General features: G+C 34.2%; 1 protein-coding gene across 1 annotated transcript in view; it reads left to right on the plus strand.

Moving 5' to 3' along the window:
• The first annotated feature begins 253 nt into the window (after positions 1-253).
• The window catches only part of LOC118263502 (protein O-mannosyl-transferase TMTC1-like), a 151,508-nt gene continuing 131,664 nt past the window's right edge, over positions 254-20,097 (plus strand). The window contains exon 1 of the mRNA XM_050705603.1: positions 254-436. The gene's annotated coding sequence lies outside the window, so the exon portion shown is untranslated. The remainder of the gene's footprint in view (positions 437-20,097) is intronic.

Below are 20,097 nucleotides of genomic sequence, written 5' to 3' on the forward strand. Positions count from 1 at the left end.
TAAAATTGTTGACAGCGACACACAACTCGTTCATAAGTTTATTTAATGCTCGCGGTCGGTATGTTTCCGCGCACCTCAATGGTTAGGGCTCTTTATATCCTTAAGTGCTATTTCAAAAAGAATCCGTCCCACAGTGACACAGTGACCTTAGTTACCGCCCGTCAGCTGACATCCCGTTTCGGTGTCCGTCCCGCGCATGCGTGCTATCTCTGATGCGGGATGTTACATACGTTCCCAACCCTATTTATTCTGCAGTACGCCGCTGGATGTCACCGGGGGTGGGCGTTTTGACTCCCTTCGTCGCGCCGGTCATCGTATTTCGAATGCGGTTGTGCGAACACTTTCTGACTTGACCACATGTGTTGTGTATGCTAAAATTACTTAAAAAAAAAAGTGGACTCGTTAATAATTTTTCCCCCAATATTTTATTAAAAAGGTGAGTTGTAAACACGTGCAAAATTACCATTTTATAGCTTTTTAGGTTTTACTATCGTTTTATAGGTACTAAAGTAATGTAATGCTTTTTTAATTTATATTAATGAGCTGTATTATTTTGGGTCTCGTAAAAAAATCTTGAAAAATAACTATTAAAAAAAACAATAGTTTTATTCAATAAACGGTTGATTTATGTGATGATTAGAACGTACGATCATTTGATTGTATAAGAGGAAATATTTGTCGACCTTTCTTACATTTCAGGGCGCACGTTAAATGTGTAAATAAACACGTTCGTACATGGCAGGGCTGTCACGTATAGGGTTGACAGACAAACGCGCGGTATCTGATACGATCTCAACCAACCCTTTGCCTTCCAACGTCAAGTTGTACACAATCATGACACGGAAAAGGTCTATAGGTTCAGTATGAAATCACGTATGTCGTTTGTGAAGGGTTAACTTTTAATTAATGCAATATGTTCTTCGAGTGTACACTCGGAGGATGGGTGTAACTGTACTTTGATTAAGGAAAGATGTTGAATTCAATTTGGTCTTTATCTCATCAGATATTCATGATAATGATGCCTTGCGTATTATATTTTTTCTTATTACTCCCAATATCATTTTGTGATGGAAAGCATAAACGAACTACTATGTTGGTTAGGGTTATTTTTTTGACCTTCTTTCCTAAGCGTTTCTGGTTTTTTCTATACGACATTTTTGGACTTGGCCTTTTTGGCGATCTCCAGCCAAATCACGTATCCTACAAAAATATACTTACTTATTTAGGTTATATTATTTTAGCAATATTTTTATCTCTCTTCTTATTAGTATCTAGAGTTCTTTGTGCGTGGTTATTACAACTCTTTATTTTAGTGTTATTCATTTTCCGACTTTATGTAACACGTCGTTAAGTTTATTTTTATGGCTAATTCTAATTTGTTTTGGTCATTAGTTTATTTCAGAATTTATGTTTTGTTTACCCTCTCGGCTAGGATAGTCGAACCCGTCCCTTCCCATAGGTATCGTAAAGGCAAGCAAGGGTCTAAGGTGAATAGATAGCAGTTTTCACGGGAAAATTATCAAGAGGATCGCGTTGAGGAAATTCTCAGTTTATTTTTCCTTGGTTTGTTAATCGAAAAATTAATGATGTTTTCAAATTTTCTTGGAAGATTGCAGACGATTTGAAAATTTTATTATGTTTTGTAGTGAGCAATGAAGTAAAAATATAAAAGTAGAATGTAAACTAACGGATTAAAATATAATTTGGTCGATAACATGGCACTTTATGTTCTTATTCAAAGTATGAAAAGGACGGAATAATTCAATATTACATACAAAATATAAAATATTATTTGTACACATATTTCAAAGTTTTCAGTAGTGAATTTCAAAAGCATTTACATCGTTCGAGCATCGACATTGGCTATTGAAAGTATTCATATTTCAGATGTACAGTGAACCGGTAAAAATGTATTACTTTTAAAGGAGGTTAAATATTATTTGCAACATCAACATATGGAAAAACTATGGTAAAGGTTATCGAAATTATAAACTTAAAAAGAGGTATAACTTATTAAGAGGTTTCACATTTCATAACCATGTTAAAATCGATTTCTTATTGAAACTTTTTTAAATCGTTGTAACCAACTGTCTTTTTTACGGTGTTCCTCAAGGGTTGTTCTTAGGTCCACCCCATTTTTTCCGATGCATGACTAAACAACTTGAATATTGTATTTTATAAAACTCATCAATCATATCAAAATAAAACAAAGAAATATATAATAATGTAACTTATATTAGAAATGGGGAAAAGACGCTTTATTTCACATACATAAAAATGTTTCAAAGAACGATGCTGCCTTTGTAATAAATATATAAAATGCGCGATATATCCTTAAAGTCTCCATACTCAAATATTTATATTGCTACCATGAGTCCTTCAAGCAAATTTATTTCCCGAAGGGGTAGGCAAGGATGTAAAATGTTACATAGAATTTGTTGCTATTTAAAAAATTATGAATCTGATATTATAGGGCATTTATGATCCAGCACTGATTGCTGTATATAATGAAAAAAAAAATTGAATTATATTTTAACCAGTGTGAAATTACAAAATAATTTGAGCCATTTTATTACCGTTTTTAACATGCGAAAAGAAAAAGTTCAAAGTATACGAAAATGTAAATATTTATTATGGAACTGCTTAAAAAAGTTTTATACAAAGTATAAAACGTTACATAATAGTAGCTAGACAGGCCCATTATAACAACAAAATATAAGAAAGGGCCTTATAATCTAGTTTTTATTGTATTTATGTAACCAAAACAATAGTTGAGTGACTGACATTGTGTTGCCCTAGCTTTGTAGGGTCGTATTGGCTGTATAACTTAACTTATATTACAATTTACATTACTAGGTCTTTTTAACAATATGATTTATGCCTTGAAATTATAGGTGTTTCCATATAATACAGTGATAATACCAATGTCTTAGCCCTTGATCTCATTTTTCATGTATAAATAATGGAAGCTTATAAGCTCCCATTTTTAGTAATTTATCGTTCTTGACAAATAGGCGAAGTAATTTCTTTCTCTTGTGTATCTTATTTTGTATTCACTTGTTTTACTAGAGTATTAAATCAAACAGAATAAATTAGAAAGTTTCTGCGATTGTCCTCGGGGTAAAACATGAGTTTTTAGCGTTTGTGTTTCATCTTCCAAAAACTTATAAATTACACTTTGAATGTCTCACGACTTGAGTACTAGTATTTTTCATAGGTTTCTTTTTAGAAAAACGAAACAAAAATAATAGACATTAAACATTTGTGTTCAGCGAATTAGTTCAGCGAGAATGTTCGCTGTTTCTAAGGAGAATATTCTAAACGTAAGGCCGAGAGTTATTCCTTACAAAATTCCGACACAGACCCGCAGCTTCGTCATCATGGAGCTGTAGGTAGGTACAGGGCATCCAGTCTAATGAACACACTGTCACACACTTATCAGGGCGAAACTCACTCGGGTCCCCAAATTAACACGCCATTAAACGCTCACCCTTTTTCCTAAAAGCCTATTTGGGGTCTTCCGAGACACCGGTAGGACCTTGTAAATTACTCAATTTTTGCCGACCGCCTCCTTCACGGCTTGGTGAAGGCGAGATACGGTTGTGGTTTGCTGATAACGACTTGGCAAATGACAGGGGAGCTAAATGATAGGAGTGGCAAATGACGGGGGAAAATGACAGGATAGTTATGTGTGCCATGTGCGAGTAGATTGGAGGTGACAAACCACATCGTACGTGTCGAGCTGGGGTATGTATTGTGCCTAACTATACACTATTTCAAACTATCTTTGAAATACATTCGATACAGTAACTGAAAATTGTATGGGTTAAATCGAACAGAGGTTCAATTGATAAATTGTACGAGCCGAAGTTCTAACGTTCGTTAGAAATTTCAAAGAGAGTCTGCAGACTTTAGAATCAATTTAAGACGCAGAGAAGACGGTCCGCCATTTTCAAACAAGACTTCTTCACAAAAACTGTAACGCCGCAAGATTTTCTTACTGTTACAAAACAAGAAACCATTCAAGTCCATTAAATTAAAATCTCCGACTTACTCGCCATATTGCGATAATACAGTCCACCGGAAGAAAATTAACATTCTTTTTCCGTTTTCAACAAAATAAAAGTTACCTTAAAATTAGCATAAGCATGTCCGTTTCTTGTTCCCATTGCTTATTATGTATGGAGATTGTATTCATTAATACTGAGAGGGAGTTTTGACTAGTCGTAGTAGTCGTACTCGGTGAAGTAGTTTCTGTTATCATTAGTTCTAGAGATAGTAGTTTTCCTGTACTTCTTCAAAATTTTATTAAAATCAATTCTAATATATTCTTAGTATTATTTTTCGGGCATATACAGAGAACTCATGATTTTGGAAGAATATTTGGAATTTTGCACATTTCTTAAACATGCTGTGAACAATCACAATGGAATCTGTTACCGCGATTTTCTGGCTACATTTAAAACAGACCCAACAAGATAATAACATAGTAAACAGAACACAACTTACATAACACGAATGTTTGCAGTACAGGCTAAAGCAAATAGCTCGGCAACTCCAGAAGTATGAAAGTCAACAATATGTTTACTATTCTGTTTCTATTCAACTTTATCGTCACATTGTTTGTTCGCATGACTAGCTTCAGTCTTATTTGATAGCCGATATTCATCTCTGTGTACAACCGCTTTAGCACATAAGTGTTTTATTTTTACTTGTCTAATGCTTTCAGTGTCTGTTTTACCGTTGAGTGTGAATGCTACGTGAATGGTTTTGAGCTTGATTGCCTGGTCGAGCAATATGTTATTAGGATGTTTTTAATTATCAGCAAGATCATTTAATTCGAAATTGTGTTCGGGACTTTTTTTAATATTTGATGGGCCGACGTTTGGCCTCTATCTTACTTGGTGGTAAGCGACGATGTGGGATACGATGAAACAGGTCTGCCATAAGCAACCTAAGCTATGGAAACTGATATGGAACTTATAATATTTTTTTTTTTAGTTCATACAATTTTTATATTAGTTGTTTTTCTTCCAAGTTCATATTTATTATGGACAAATACAATAAGAATGTCATTACTAATCAATATTCCCATTACTAGTATTCCACTGGATTTCTTGCCAAATACAATAATGATGGCTATTATCTTTATTATACATATTTTCTTCGAACTCATCTATTTCCTAATCTTGATCGATAATGTTAGCTTTGGTTTGTTTATTTCAATCGTATTTGAGTATTATAATATTTATATGATTGGAATAGGATTATGATAAATGTAATAATATAATCACATTGGGTTTTCGCTGAAAAGATAGAAATATCTATTTACTAAGATTTAGAAGGATCGTCAAAATTGATTGATTTGATTTGGCTGTTCTGGCAGTGAGCGGGTTGGCCAAAGGGAGACGTATCAAAGGAAAAAAAAAATGTCACTCATGTCTCTATTATTAACACTCAAAACTAATATTATTGTCACTCCTGTTAATAGGGTATTTTGTATTTTAATGTCCGTCTGGTAGATAATTTGAAAACATTAGACATGTGTTTTTTATTTTTTCACAGAAACTAATACTTTCCAGGATATATTGATTTGAAATATCACATGACGTCAATTCTAGGTACGTTTTATACTTAGAAATCACGTACATAGCTCCCGCTTATAAACATCGTTTTTTCTAAGTATTCTTTATTTATACGAACAGAGAGAGAGAAAATAAAAAAAAATATGTATAGGTAATATTTTTTCGTTACCTCTGGTGGACTAAATAGATGTTTGATTTTCATATCCCGTCATCATCCCAATTATAACCAAATGAAAGATTCCTAGTACTATGTAGAGAGATAAGGTATGTGTAAGAAAATGTGTGGAGTTTACACCAGATGAGTGAAAGAGAATTGTGGTTTTGTGATAGGCTTGCCATCTGCCACGGAACGTGTCGTTGTTTGTTGTAGCTAATAGACGCTGCGGCTTTAGGATCCCGGTCATGTACTCTATAGCTTATAAAATTATTTCTATACCAGAAATGCTAAGTAAAATCTATATATTAATACGTGATGCAAAATCTTTGGACCGCTATTTACGAAAATTGCGCGGACGTAGGAGCATAAAATTTGGTACACTTATAGTTTATGTGTAGGAGAAGTGCAGGACGCTAATATTTTTCAAAAATAATGCTTATAAAGTACATTAAATCAATAAATAAAACATTACACACACATGCATAGTATCTGATTGTATTTGACAAAACGTCAAAATCGATAGACATTGCGATGATATTGACGTCTCATATGAATAGAGTTTTATAAAAGAGTTTGTTTGAGTTTGAGTTAAATAAAAATTATCCTTGAACGTATGTTAAGTGGTATTGTAAATTAAATCGTATATGGTTGAATTTCAACCACTAGGCGACCACTAGTAATATTAAAGAAACAATACTGTATATCATCTATTTTATGATTATGTAGATCTGTAGTTTTCTTTCCATGTAACAAAAAGACATCTCATAACTTTGATATCAAATGACGCGGTTTTATGTATTGTTATAAGAAAGTTCTTCTATAACAAAGTTTTTTAATAACATTAGTGAGATTTTTTCCCTCTTTCCGTCCAAGAAAGTGCTAAAAGGAATGGTAATAAATAAATCCAGTTTATTATAAGCATGAGTAATCCTCTGTACAGGCAGGCTTGTGGCCACCACGGCGCGGTCGCCATCATTATATGTAATTACAACAAAGCCCGTAATGCGAGGACTTGGACTTACAAAGGCTACTTTAATTCAGACCTAAATAATTTTAGCCAACAATGGTGGCCTATTCAAAGTCTAGACCCTACTGGGAGTTTCACCCTGTTTAACTAAGGCATCCAAGACGTGCGACAAAGGTCTGCGTCCTAAGTTTAGAAACTAGGCTCCACCCACAGTTCCACTTAAACTTATTTCAGTCTTTATGAACATTGCGATAGAGTACTAATTTAGATGGTCATTAAGTAGAGTTCTTAGAGTAATTTAATGTGATAAATTAAAGTGTTCTTGAATTTTTAAAGACAATTACTGTGAAATATCCTTGAAATAAATGTTCGTATAAAACGGTGTTTATCTAAGTATTCCGAGTACTGCGTAGTCTGCGTGCCTCTCGATATTATGAGGGTACATTCGTTATTGTTAGTAATTTCATTCAAATACTCTTAACATTTATTTAGCTCTCGGGCTATCATTGTTTAAGAGCTCGTTTTATCTTTACGAGATATTCCCCCCTATTAACCCCAAGAACACCGCGTCCAAACTGACTGGCCCAACAAGTATTAAACGAAATTTACAATTTGCAAGCCCAACAGATCGTCGAGAGAGGAAATAGGATCGAGAGAGAAAAAAAATACAATCATATTCCGTATCCCTTTATAAACTCGTCCCAAGTTTGTGAAGATTCATTTACGGAATGGTCGTGAATTACGTCCCTCCTTCGTAGGCCCGCTTTGAATTATTCCTCTTAAGAATACAAGACCTATACAATTTTGTACAATCTCAAAGGAACACTTGAAGCGGCCTTGCGAACAACGAAAGTGCCAGTCAAACAATAACAACTGGACATTATTCCGAACGACTGGGCCCGTTAAATAATTTACAAAATGGTTAACATTTAATTTGTACGTGTTTCAATGTGCCTCGTGTATTGAATGTTAACGATTTCTTATTTGGTGTAACTTCTGAGCTTACAACATTAATGTTATTTTACGTGGCTATTACAATTGTTTCAATGGATCGAATTAATCAAGAAGTTCTTAAACGATTAAGTCGTACTTAACGTCTATTAAAACACAATTAATCGTAGAACCTCTTTATACTTCATTTAACAAACAATTCATTGATTTACATCCCTTAACAACTTTACATTTTTAGAAACATTAAATATCACAATTACATTCCGTACTAGCCACACGTACAAAACAGACCCATTAATAAACAGCTCAAGAATTGATCTTGACACAAAATGCCATAATATTAAAATGTTCTTACAAGAGTTGGCATAGCTAACGAGGGACATCAATCTCCGACTAACTGTTCCGACATGTTCTGATGACGGGCAGAATATGATTACAATAATATTTGCGTATCCATGGCCTTCGTACCTACAGACTTGTAGAGTAAAACCTTGTCTACATACTTTAACTAGGCAACATTTGACGTGCAACATAATGTTGCTCAACATTTAGCGCAGAATATTGATTTAGCAACATTGTTTATCTAAACTATATATGTATTTCGTTCGCAAGATTTATCGGTAACATATTGTCCATGAATGTAGTGGGGCGCATCATTTCTTCACTCGACAACCTGAACATTTGATGCACTACGCCACAAAGGCATGTAGCGGCAACGTAACAAGCAACATTCTATGTTGCTTGTGCTTCAATTGAATATTGTGCAACATTGCTGAACACGTAGACCGTCACGTGTTGCTCGTCTAATGGTTAATACGAGGCTTTGGGGACCTCACTTTATTCCCAAACTTTCCCGACTGCGACCGTATTTGCATCGAATCTTCTAGAAGCAGTAAACAGGTGATTTGTTGGTAATGTGTTCTGTTCCAACTTTTGTTACGAACTGTTCATGTTGTTTTATACTAGGTATTTCGAAGAATAAGTTTTGGTTCGGTTTTTATATCTTACTGCTGCACTAAGAGACATTTAATGGTTACTTTAACTATTACTTAGTAAGGATTTTGTATCGAAAACAATTGCTAAAGACTGGCTTAAGTAACCATTAAATTATTCTGAGTACGGCGCGGCGGTTAGAATGTTGGTATTATTTGTGTATTTTTTGCGTACAAAAGTATCGAACTGCTGTTTCATGGAACTCATAACACAACAGCTGGTGTTTGCTCTTTCATTTTGTATGTGAGCCATAATACCCTCCAAGGACTATGGTGTAATGCTCGCTATTTGTGTAAAGATAAAAATATGTATCGTAACATTTACACTACAAAAGTAAACTCGTCTATAGGTATTTATGGCATTGTGTTTGAATCCTCTTTTATATTTTTATCAATAAGACATCAATGAGTGAATCTAAAAATAAAATTAAATGGCAATCTATTGAAGAACTATTTCAACGTAAAAATAAATAGCAGTCTATTGAATAAGAATAGCAGTTCTAGAATAAAAACTATTTTTATCATTTAGGTATTATTTTACAAGTATAAAAACATCGTGTTTCTGTTTTTTCAAGATGTTATATAAATTAAGCCATGTTGTGTCGTAGACATGCTGTTTTAGTTCCATTTCAGAAAATTCTGTAGGAAAGACTTAGAGACCCTACTCAGCGATTTCTTGATCCTTAGACATATCTTCTTAGATCTTTTAGAAACATCCATCTTCTTACCTACAATATAAATTGTTATTGTCTCGTATACGAAATACGACACAATAAATATAGCATGGGGCTTGACAACAGAGCTGAAATATTGGTATATATGTATACATACACATTATAATGCCTTTATGAAAACTAACGCGTTAAAAGTGAAGTCGTGAGTGCTAATGCCGAGTTAGAGATTTCGGATTCGATTTCTCGTTTAGGAAGAGTTTAGACCAAACTCTAGGATTTCGATCGGCATATGGCAGTAAGATCATATGCATAATTCATTTAACACTATTATTCTAACAGAAAAGTAATATTATAACCTTTTTTTTGTTTTCACAAACTCATTGTTTCCTCATCAAAAATGTCTAAGAAACCCCAAGAAACAGTTTTAATACCAAGCGATACTTAATGATTTTTGCGGGCAAAATGTCACAAACAAATAGGCCTGCCCTTTGCATGGGTCAGGGCGGTAGACCGACGCGATGGCGCTCGGTCAACGATACGGATTCGATTAACGCGCGTTACCTTTGGGAGTCTGAACGTGAACGTGCACGTTTCAGTTACGGGGGAATCGAAATCAAATGGCCTGTGGTTGCTAAGAGATGGGGTTGAATTGTCCCATTGCTTCCCAAAGGTGTCAGTTCATGGGATTGGTTTGAATGGATTGATGGTTAGATGTTACGGGATAAAATTGTGAACTATTGAAAGATTTGTGCTGTGTTGTTTCCGTATAAGTCGTTAGACAGAACTGTTAATTAATGTGTTATTTTGTAGGTTTTTTAATCTTTTATTATAACTTTTGTGAGACAAACTAAATTAATTATTATGTTATCGGCTTACTCACGTAACTATTTGACGAGGAACTCGACGAGTTTCAAGCCATGCTAGAGTCTCTAATCTCATATTTACGAGCATTCCCCGACACGAGCTGTTACTGGCGACATCTTCACTTCCTAAAATTCGGGTAAAATTAAATTTTTTTTTTTAAGTTTCTGAATGTCATTTAATTTTCACTTTTTGAACCACGCCGAGTGCCCTTCATACGTTTATCTTATCTTATTTACCGGCGATACAGTAAAATTAAGGCCATATAATACTACACTAGATAGTGTGACAGTTTCAAACAATAAGGCTTTACTTCATGTGACGCTGTCGGATCCTTTTCAAGTTCTTGATCTAGAGTAGAACACTATCGCAATTTGTCAGGAGTCAGGTCAAAGATATTATTTTAGTGACAAAGGAGATTTGTTTCAAATTATTATGTTTGTTTGTGAATCTATAATTATGAGGTACTGGAAATAAATTATGAATATTTAATTTAAATGATTTTAACAGCTTACTTAGGAGAGGTGTTTAGGAGCTGTTTGAGAACAATTGACTTGGTTTGACTGTCTACATATCAGCTCGTGATTATGAGCCCCGATCATAGTTTGAAACTAGTTGAGCATTCTCGTATAGTTTAAGCTACGTGAGTACACTATAAATATTAGGTACTTTTTAATATTGAAAGTGAAAAACATCTATACTTATCCATAATCATTATGGTATTTGTAAAGAAAATATTGTAATACTCATAATTGGCAAAACAAACCTGATTTACCTACATTAAAATTCGTTCCATAAACTGTCTTAATAAAATAAGCTTGTACAATTAAGTAGATACATTTTTCAAGGTAATTCCTGAAACCATCACAATTGGCCCCGAAGGCGTACCTGAAATATTTTTACTGATAACAAGCCAAGTAATTTGCCGCTACATGTTATTAGTATTATATTTTTTAATAAAGTAAAAACAATTTTTGAATACTCGTTATTGGGTAACTTTATTTATTTAAAAAATATGTATAATGCTATGATGATGTTAACCTTGTTTTGACTACTAAGGTACAAGATAGAAAAAAAATACTAATCTTCAAAAAGTTTAAAAACTTACCTATATTTTACTCCAAAGAACGGTTTATAAGTTTGCTAGCACTTATTGAGACACAGAACATTTAATAAAACTTACTCAATCTTCATCTGTGTTCAAAATTTAATATCGTATACTTTAGACGATAACAATTTGTAACAAATTCTAAAACGTAATACGAGCAATAGTATGAAAGTTGGAAGCTACTCGAGCACTTACAGTTTAATTATATAGAACTAACAAAGAAGTTTGAAAACTCCGAGCCGACTGTAGCCTGCTCTGTCTAATAATGAAACGTAATCTTTGCAGTACATCGGCGGGTTGACAAAAGACGCAGCCCTAATTCGCTCTACTTAAACAAAACTTTACAACCCTATTATTTGCAGAGCATTAATAATTACAGAGTACCCATAAAGCCTTTACTTTGCTTGTTTAATTACGAGTTCGATGCTGAAATATTATAACGAAGTGTCTCACGGACGGCGATGAAATATAGCGTAGGCTGGCCTGGTAGGGGCTTGCAAATATAAACGTAGGCGCGTATTTGTCTGGCAGATAATAGAAACATCAAACAAACTGTTTGTAATATTGTGAATCAAAGGTAATGTGTGCCGTACGTATACAGTCCGTTGTTGGTTCATTTAACTAATGTGGAGTTCAGGTTGTTGTAATTTGGCACAATAATTGAGCAGTTCTAGTCATAAGAGATATTTTTATTGGTAAAGTATCTATTCTTCTTCTATTTGAGACTTCATGCTATCGCTATATTAAATTTTAAAGCGTAGTTAATTAATCGCGAATAGTTTTTCTACAATATTTTTTCAGGTCACGGCACACTTTGTCTTCCTGTCGCCAGTGTGCAACCCCCCTTACATCTCCATTACGCCATCTGTAATTTGCAGGGGTGACGCAGTTGTAAAAAACACAGCAGTAGGGAGAGTAATGAAAATATTTCTTTTTTTTTTAAAGATAATTATGTTTCCCTTTTATTTTCCTTTACAAAAAAAGGTCTAATGAAATATGTATGAAGTTAGTGATGTTCTGCCAACGATTAATTTTATTGTAAATATCTTGTGGCGTGAATAATTTCGTGGTGATGCGACAGTAATGAAGCGAGGGCGTGGATATAATATTTAATTTTGTTATTTTGTAAATCTTTGAAGGAATGTTTGGCTTCGTTTTATTTTCTATGCAAATAACAATACTGGGGGAGATGAGTGTTACTGTTGTTAAGAAATATTAGGGATTTAAATAATGTTATGAAATTCATTATGATTTATATCTGTTTACTTTTTAGAAGAGATTATATGAAGATAAGGACTAGGAGAAGAGGAAATGTTAGATCATGTTGTACATAGGTATTAAAACCAAAAATTAAATGTTCTGTGGACTGCACGTGTAGCGCACTGGCTGAGCAACTGGCTGCCACATAATATGTAGCGGGTTCGATTTCCGCACGGAGCAGCTCTTTGTTTGATCCACAAATCGTTCTTCGCTCAACAACGTTATGTGGTAGGTATGTGAACTGGTGTGTTTATAACGCACCCACAAACAAACAAAAGAATGTACTATTTCTTTAATTTACACAACTTACAACGTAAAGTAACAATATAAACCCATTCGCTGTATAATATAATGGTTCTACCAACTGACGACTATATTTTTTCGCAAGTTTTAAATTCGTCCGTAAGCAGGGCCCAAATGGAGCCATATGTTACACTTGCGATGTCAGACGTTCTGCCAAACAGAATAATGTAAAGAAGTTTCGAGTAAACTCAGTTGCAGCTACACAATTTGTTCTTTTATGTTGATGAAATTAGCTCTTTAAATGTTTGTATTTATAAAATTATTTATGTTTATTTGATAACCTAAATATTACATATAAATATTATTGAATGAAAATAATAATAAATACTTATTCTGTAGGTTTTAGTTGTTAATGGCTACATGGTAACCCAGGTAAAATTTATGGGATTCCAAAAATAGGTACATACTCGTAAACTTCATTATTGAAATCTGAAACCGAATATATATATATATAAACAATTTTACGAATACAAGTAGCAGCGTGACAGTCGCCGTGTCGTGTATTGTGTAATGCTGCTTACGAATGTGAGCTTCTGGGATAGCTTGAGACTAGTCAAGTTCTTAAATATTGATGTGAGTAAGCCGAAAAATATAATAATTAATACGAAATAATGTTTATTTTTCACACACCGAGATGTGCAAGTAGGTGATTAACCTATTTCTTGGAAAACAGGCTTCACATTTCAAAACCTGTATTTCACATCCAGAAGGAACTATTCTTCTATGACCAAATTCAATCAAACAGTAACGTTATTAAATATCTACATCGTACTGAAGTCCCATAGTTTGATAAATCATAACATTTTTATTTCCTTGAACCTTCTGTGTTTGTTTATCTCTTACAAGACAAGATAGATCTTGTAGTGTGACATAAAGACTGCAATGGTGCATAAAGTGGGATGAGCAGCTGTCCTGCGAATACAGTATTCTTCTAGTTTACGAGTGCCGCAGTAAAAGCAACCATCTTGTTTTAGGGCCTACCACTAACACGGCGAAATGATATCATATTACGTCTGTCTTGTTATATTTTAATTTGTTACTATTGTAGGTGTGTAATATAAAGTATTAATTTTGTGATAAATGAAATTTTGTTGTCTTAAAAAACCATTGAGTTTTGAGATGATTGATATAACTATTTCTATTAATTAACACGTTGACTGTAATTCTAGTGACCGACGTTTAGTGGAGGATTTGCCTTCAACAGTTTTTCTTTCAGTAGTTAATGTTTTAATTAATTTACTCGGTTTGGGGAAATCTAAATATAACCATTAATTATTAATCAGGAACAACAAATATTGTATTTGATATCAATATTAAAAAAAAATCTTCGATTTATTGACATAATAATTATTATTTTCACATTGAAGCTGTGTTAAAATCAAGTCAATAATCACAAATACTATTTGGATACAAATATTGCCTTATGTTTACTACTAAAAATCGCCACTCTTTGTTCAGTTTTGACTCAAAACTCCCAAAAAAATACTATTCAGATCATACGTTTCGTGTTTTTGGCACACGCAACACATAGGTTAGCATACATCTTTGATAGAGGCATCGAGCCGGCACTTCAAAGGCGCGGATTCTATTGGTCGCTTTGCATAGCCAATTAAATGGACGCCGAGTTTTTACAGCCGACCGTGTCTTCTTATTGTAGTGGTAGACTTGTGGGACTCTGTGCGACCGTTCGGTAGCGTATGCTAGGTATGTTGTTGTGTGAAATATGGAAGCGTATTTTGTTAGTTTTTTATGCTAGTTTTTCAGTGGTATAAATTGATAAAATATTGTCTAACGTTTTGTGGTTATCAGTCTTGTGTTATAAGAATATACAAAACTTTTGTTATGATAAAATTGCACTTTAAACATAATTGCAGTTTTTCGAAAATAACTCTTCACTTTTTTATCTCTGAAAATATATTTCCGAAAAACAGTAATATTTTGTTTTTTTTTAATAATTACCTACAGGATTTCGAAAATATATTTAGGCACATATTAAAAACGATTGCATCATACTAACTAATATTATTTGTTGCAATTTGTAACTACTATTTGTAGTTACAATACAGAATGCCTATTTGTCGAATATTCTGGAAATTATTTGAAAATTAGTCCGAAACAGCGCCTAATTACAGTGTGGTTATATTCCGCTATTCGGATATTAGAATACCAGGTAGTATGTCAGGTGCACTCATCTCTCACTAGTTACTGTTCAAATTGATGGGCTTTATAATGCAGCTCTGAATAATTCTTGGTAATAGGTACATCCCTAATGAGATCAATGACGTAAATGGTGAAAACTGGGTGATTAATACTAATTCTATTACTATAAAGAACTACATGCAGTAGGTCTCTCTTAAAACACATATTTTTATATATGTACATCACACTTAGACCCGGAACAGCAATTTGTGGATCAAACAAAGTTTTGCTTCGTGCGGGAACAAAACTATATACATGTTAAACGACCGCTTCGTTGCCCAGTCACCACGCCAATGCCACTGCAATCAAATAATACATACGATTTATTTGAACATTAATAAAACAATATTATCAAAATAGTACTATCACCAAAAAAATTTAAGAGTCAAATAGGCTACATACCACTTAGTATAAAAACATGTCGTACGTTATAAAAAGCCTACACTTCCACTTTCAGCAGCATCTTGAAGGCAATTCCTTTACGTTGACTGTAACACCAATTAACTTTTAACTTACGATTCACTCGGAGCAGAGAGTGCTTATTTTAGTATGCTCAGTAAATAAGGTGTTGAAGTAGAGCTCCTTCTCGAACGTCCATATTTACCGGCGACGCTAAACTTTTCATTCATTTACAAGTTTTTCGAAAAAGGAATGTCTTTTTCTTCTTTCGTAATTTTGGATGGTTTTTGTGTAATAGTAATTTTGAATAAGTAGTCAACTACATTTTTGTACTACAAAACAGTTTTTGTACAACGGTAAAAAATACCCGTTTTGTTTTGTATTTTATAGTTTTTTTTAAAGATATATTTTTATTTAAAAATCATTGGTAAAACATGTTGCTATGGAATTATTTCTCTTTTACCGACAAAGTACTCAGCTGTAGCTCATTACATGTTTTGTTTTTTTCATCTTCCCTCTATTTTCTCTTCGTGACTATAATTTTTTAATGCAGTGATGATAAATTAAAGTGTAAATCTGCAGTATGTCGTATGTTACGTAGATTCTAATATAAAAAAAAAGAAACACGGAATAATAACAAGAAAATATTTTATGATGAAATTCTCTAAGCTACTCAGTAACTCAGTGTTCACATTTCAGTAAATATTATAAAAAACTTCGCTCAACTTAGATAGAAGTTAGTCAAGGAGCTTCCGTCACTAAGATAGAATATTAGAACGGAGCAAGTTTATGAGACACGCTGATATAATTAAAAACTACAGAGACAACTTATTCCAACTTCAGATCTAGAATTAAGATTATATCTTTGAGACTTTCCTTATATTTTACTTCGAAAAGAAGAAAATGCTTCGCAGACACGTGTAGCTCGTTAATCCGTACTTGATTATAGTTATTCTCAGAAAAAGTTACGGTCTTTACATTACAGGTATTATGGATATTTACGTTCGTTTACTCTTATTGTGACTGAGGAGTTTATCTATAAAATTGTTGGACATAGAATACAAATGTAATTCATTTATCTAAGTGTGTTTTGGCACGAATGGGTCGATACGACCGAAGTAATACCACGACCTCACAGAAAATCGACGTGAAACAACGCTTGCGTTGTGTTTCGTTGTGTGAGTGAGTTTACCGGAGGTCCAATTAAATTCCTAACTTGCAAAAGGCCGGCTACGCATTTGTAACGCCCTGGTGTTTCGGGTAGCCATGGGCGGCGGCGATTGATTACCATTAAGTGTTCTGTCCGCTCTTATACCATAAAAAAAACTATTGCAAGTAAATCTTTATATGAATGGTTCTTTACTTTGTGCTAAACAAGTAGGTAATTGATGAAAATGTAATTCCATATTCCTTCAAACACCGTGAGGTCATAGCAGTTCAAGACTTACGCCTACGTCGATTTAAATCAATAGTCACAACATACACAAGAGAAAGTATGTCAATTCACCCCAACAATGACATTCGCACATCAAACGCCGCAAATGTTCCCACAATGACAACGCCATTTAATACAAGGCAAACAATTAATCAGTGCACTAACTCCACGGCTTGTCACCGCGACAGTTATTACTTGTAGTTCTGATTAAATTCCTGTTACACGAACCACGCAAGTAAGTACTCACTGTTATCTTGACACGTCTCATTTATCAAAGGAAACACTCACATGCCACTAGATTTTCTAGAACTTTCTTATGTCCATACGTCTGATTTTGCAAATTGTACCTTATTGTAGTTAAGTCTGAGGTCTATTATTGATAGTAGCACTGTTGCTTTGATTTCTTGGCTAGGTAGCTTATATTTTTTTATTTGGATTATATCAGGATTATGTGTCATTAGTGCCTATGATTTTATTTGAAGAGAATGCTAAGGAGGTGCTTTGTTTTGTTTTGCCTACCTTAGCTTATTAATCGACGAAGGGGTCACTGGAGTCAGTATATTAATATCAGTTTTAACAAGCAAATAAGCTGTCCTCTAGAAAGCATCAGAATTTTATTTTGTCTTTATGACTATTAGCGTAGTTTTACTTCTAACACATATGACAGCATTTGTAAATGGTACCCATTAAACCAATTCATAGACATGACCTCTATAGGCTCCAAGAAACAAAAAAATCCGCAACAAATTTTTCCTTACAAAGAAATTAACAGTGAACCTCATTATGGCAGGCAACACTGGTATACTCCATAACCTGTCACATCCACTCGCGATATATCACCTTGACAGTTATTGCCTGCAGTTGTGATTAAATTCCTGTAACACCGACCAAAATGGCGGCGTTAATTACTTGTTCACCGTTGATCTTGATTTGGTATTTGCGTCACATTTTGCTCTGCTATAGCTGACGTACTTGCGAGTGTTGAAATGGCTATTGTAAACATTAATCTAATCTTATCTAATAGTAGTCTTCAATTAGGCTTTTTGTTTTGCAAGTTTCTTCAGTGGCATGGAGTATGGAATTGGGCGTGGATTTTATTATTTACCTCAGTACTCTGTAATATGGGAGCAAAAATGTTATGTAGCGAGTAGTGAAAACTTATAGCCCTAATACGAGTATGTTGGAACGCACTATCCTACTTTAAGAAAGTGAAATGAAAATGTTTTTCAATGTTTTTGCCCTCAGTTAGCAATCAGTTAGTGTGTTCCTAAAACTTTGACAAGGTTTTATTGCTTCAGGATAGTTTTAGAATAAAAAGAATTTGGAATTCAACTCAAAACTACAAATACCATTTGCAAAAATATCTCCAATCACCACCTGTCGAAACAAATCACACATCAAAAAATACGTCATAAAGAATTACCCAGTACATATCATTTCCGAGAGCTGTCCTCATCGCGTCATATTTCCACACTCGAGCATTCGTCCCTCACTCCAGCCTGACAGTTATTGGTCATGTCATGATTACATTCTGTCTGCGGCCACACACTAGCTCGCCGTAATTACTCCCCGCTCGTATCGATTCGGACACAGATACCAATCAAACCGTTTGTGGAAGCGTTTAGTTTAAGTGCATATTGGGTTTGGAAGTCAATTGGAATGTCTTAATGGAGTGTGGTTGTGTGAAAGATGCACCTTCTAGTCGGGAGTATGAAATTAGGTCTGTGATGTTTGTGTGTGAAGGATTTCAGAGAGATCAACATTAAAGGCAGGTTAGAGATACTCTTCTAGTTATTCTGATTGCAATGGGGATCGAAACCATTTGTGTTGAAAAGCGATTATTTACATATATATTTTTATTAGCTTTGCTCGCGTGGTTTACGGACTTTATGACTAATAAAAGTAGCCTAAGTTACTCCTTAGTACATCAGTCAGTGCCAATGGAGTCCCGGTCCAGCCATTTCAGAGATTAGCCAAAAGAAACAGACAGACAGACAAAAATTGTAAAAAATATTATACATATTAATGTATCTTGATGATCTTTATGTACCTATGTTCATATGTATGTAGTAAAAACCGATTATTTCAATATTACAATCTGATACTCCAATTTTATTTTTATGTCTAGATATGTATTTACTTTTTAAAGTTCCTGTAAACCATCGATCTTTCAAACCTATCGAATTCAATGGACAGCCGTTTGCATACCATCTTAAAGGCACTACGGATTTAATTATTCTGAGAACGTCCCGACAGCTTACTCTCACAATCACAATTATACGGCGAATTTAATAACAATAGAAATCGCGTATAAATCATAGGAGATTCTGCCAGTTTATTACTGGGATTAATTCTTGGGAGGTGACGTAATGAAATTCCGAAGTGACACGGTGACGTGCGCTGGCGTTTGTACGGCTTATTAATTTTGTTTTAATTATCTATTGTTGGCAGACGGTTTATCATTAAGTTTAGTTTGATATGTAAGTTATGTAACTAAACTTTAATATTATCAAGTGGAGGTAAGCTAGTCCCTAGTCTACACAAACACTTTTAATCATCATTATCAATAGCCTGTAAATGACCACTGCTGAGCAAAGGCCTCCATGCGAAAATGGTTTGAGCATTAACCACCACCCTTGCTCAATGTGGGTTGGCGTTTTCAAACTTATAATCAGAAATTATAAGCCCAGGTTTTCTCACGATGTATTCCTTCACCGTTTGCCAGTAGTGTCTAAATAATCTTAGAAAGTACGTACATAAAACTCGGAAAAAGTCACGTTGGTACTTGCTGTTGGTAGGTTTCGAACCCGCACTCTCATGTCTTAAACCACTGGGTCGCCATGACACAACAAATGTAAATGTCAGTATTTTTGGTTTTGTTGAAACGTCATCACAAAAATATGATCCCCCCCCCTTCAACAACCTGCCGCGCACGGGCAGAACAAATTACAGATTTAGGTAGATCCTTAAATTCGTTCATCCGGCTCCATTTCCGCAGTCATTTCCCTTAAATAAAATATCAGATTTCTGTTTCCGTAATACATCCGTCGGCAAACGAATGTTAAGTAAAACATGTTTACAAGTAACACAAGTATCCTTGATTGCCCCTGTCTGTGATGTATGTAGATTTTGCGAACGAAGTTTGTAAGAGGAATGCGGGCCGGCTAGCACGTATAAAGTGTCGACTTTATTGTTGCTACCAGTAC

The sequence above is a fragment of the Spodoptera frugiperda genome, chromosome 27 (assembly GCF_023101765.2).
Source record: "Spodoptera frugiperda isolate SF20-4 chromosome 27, AGI-APGP_CSIRO_Sfru_2.0, whole genome shotgun sequence".
In the NCBI taxonomy this organism is placed as follows: domain Eukaryota; kingdom Metazoa; phylum Arthropoda; class Insecta; order Lepidoptera; family Noctuidae; genus Spodoptera; species Spodoptera frugiperda.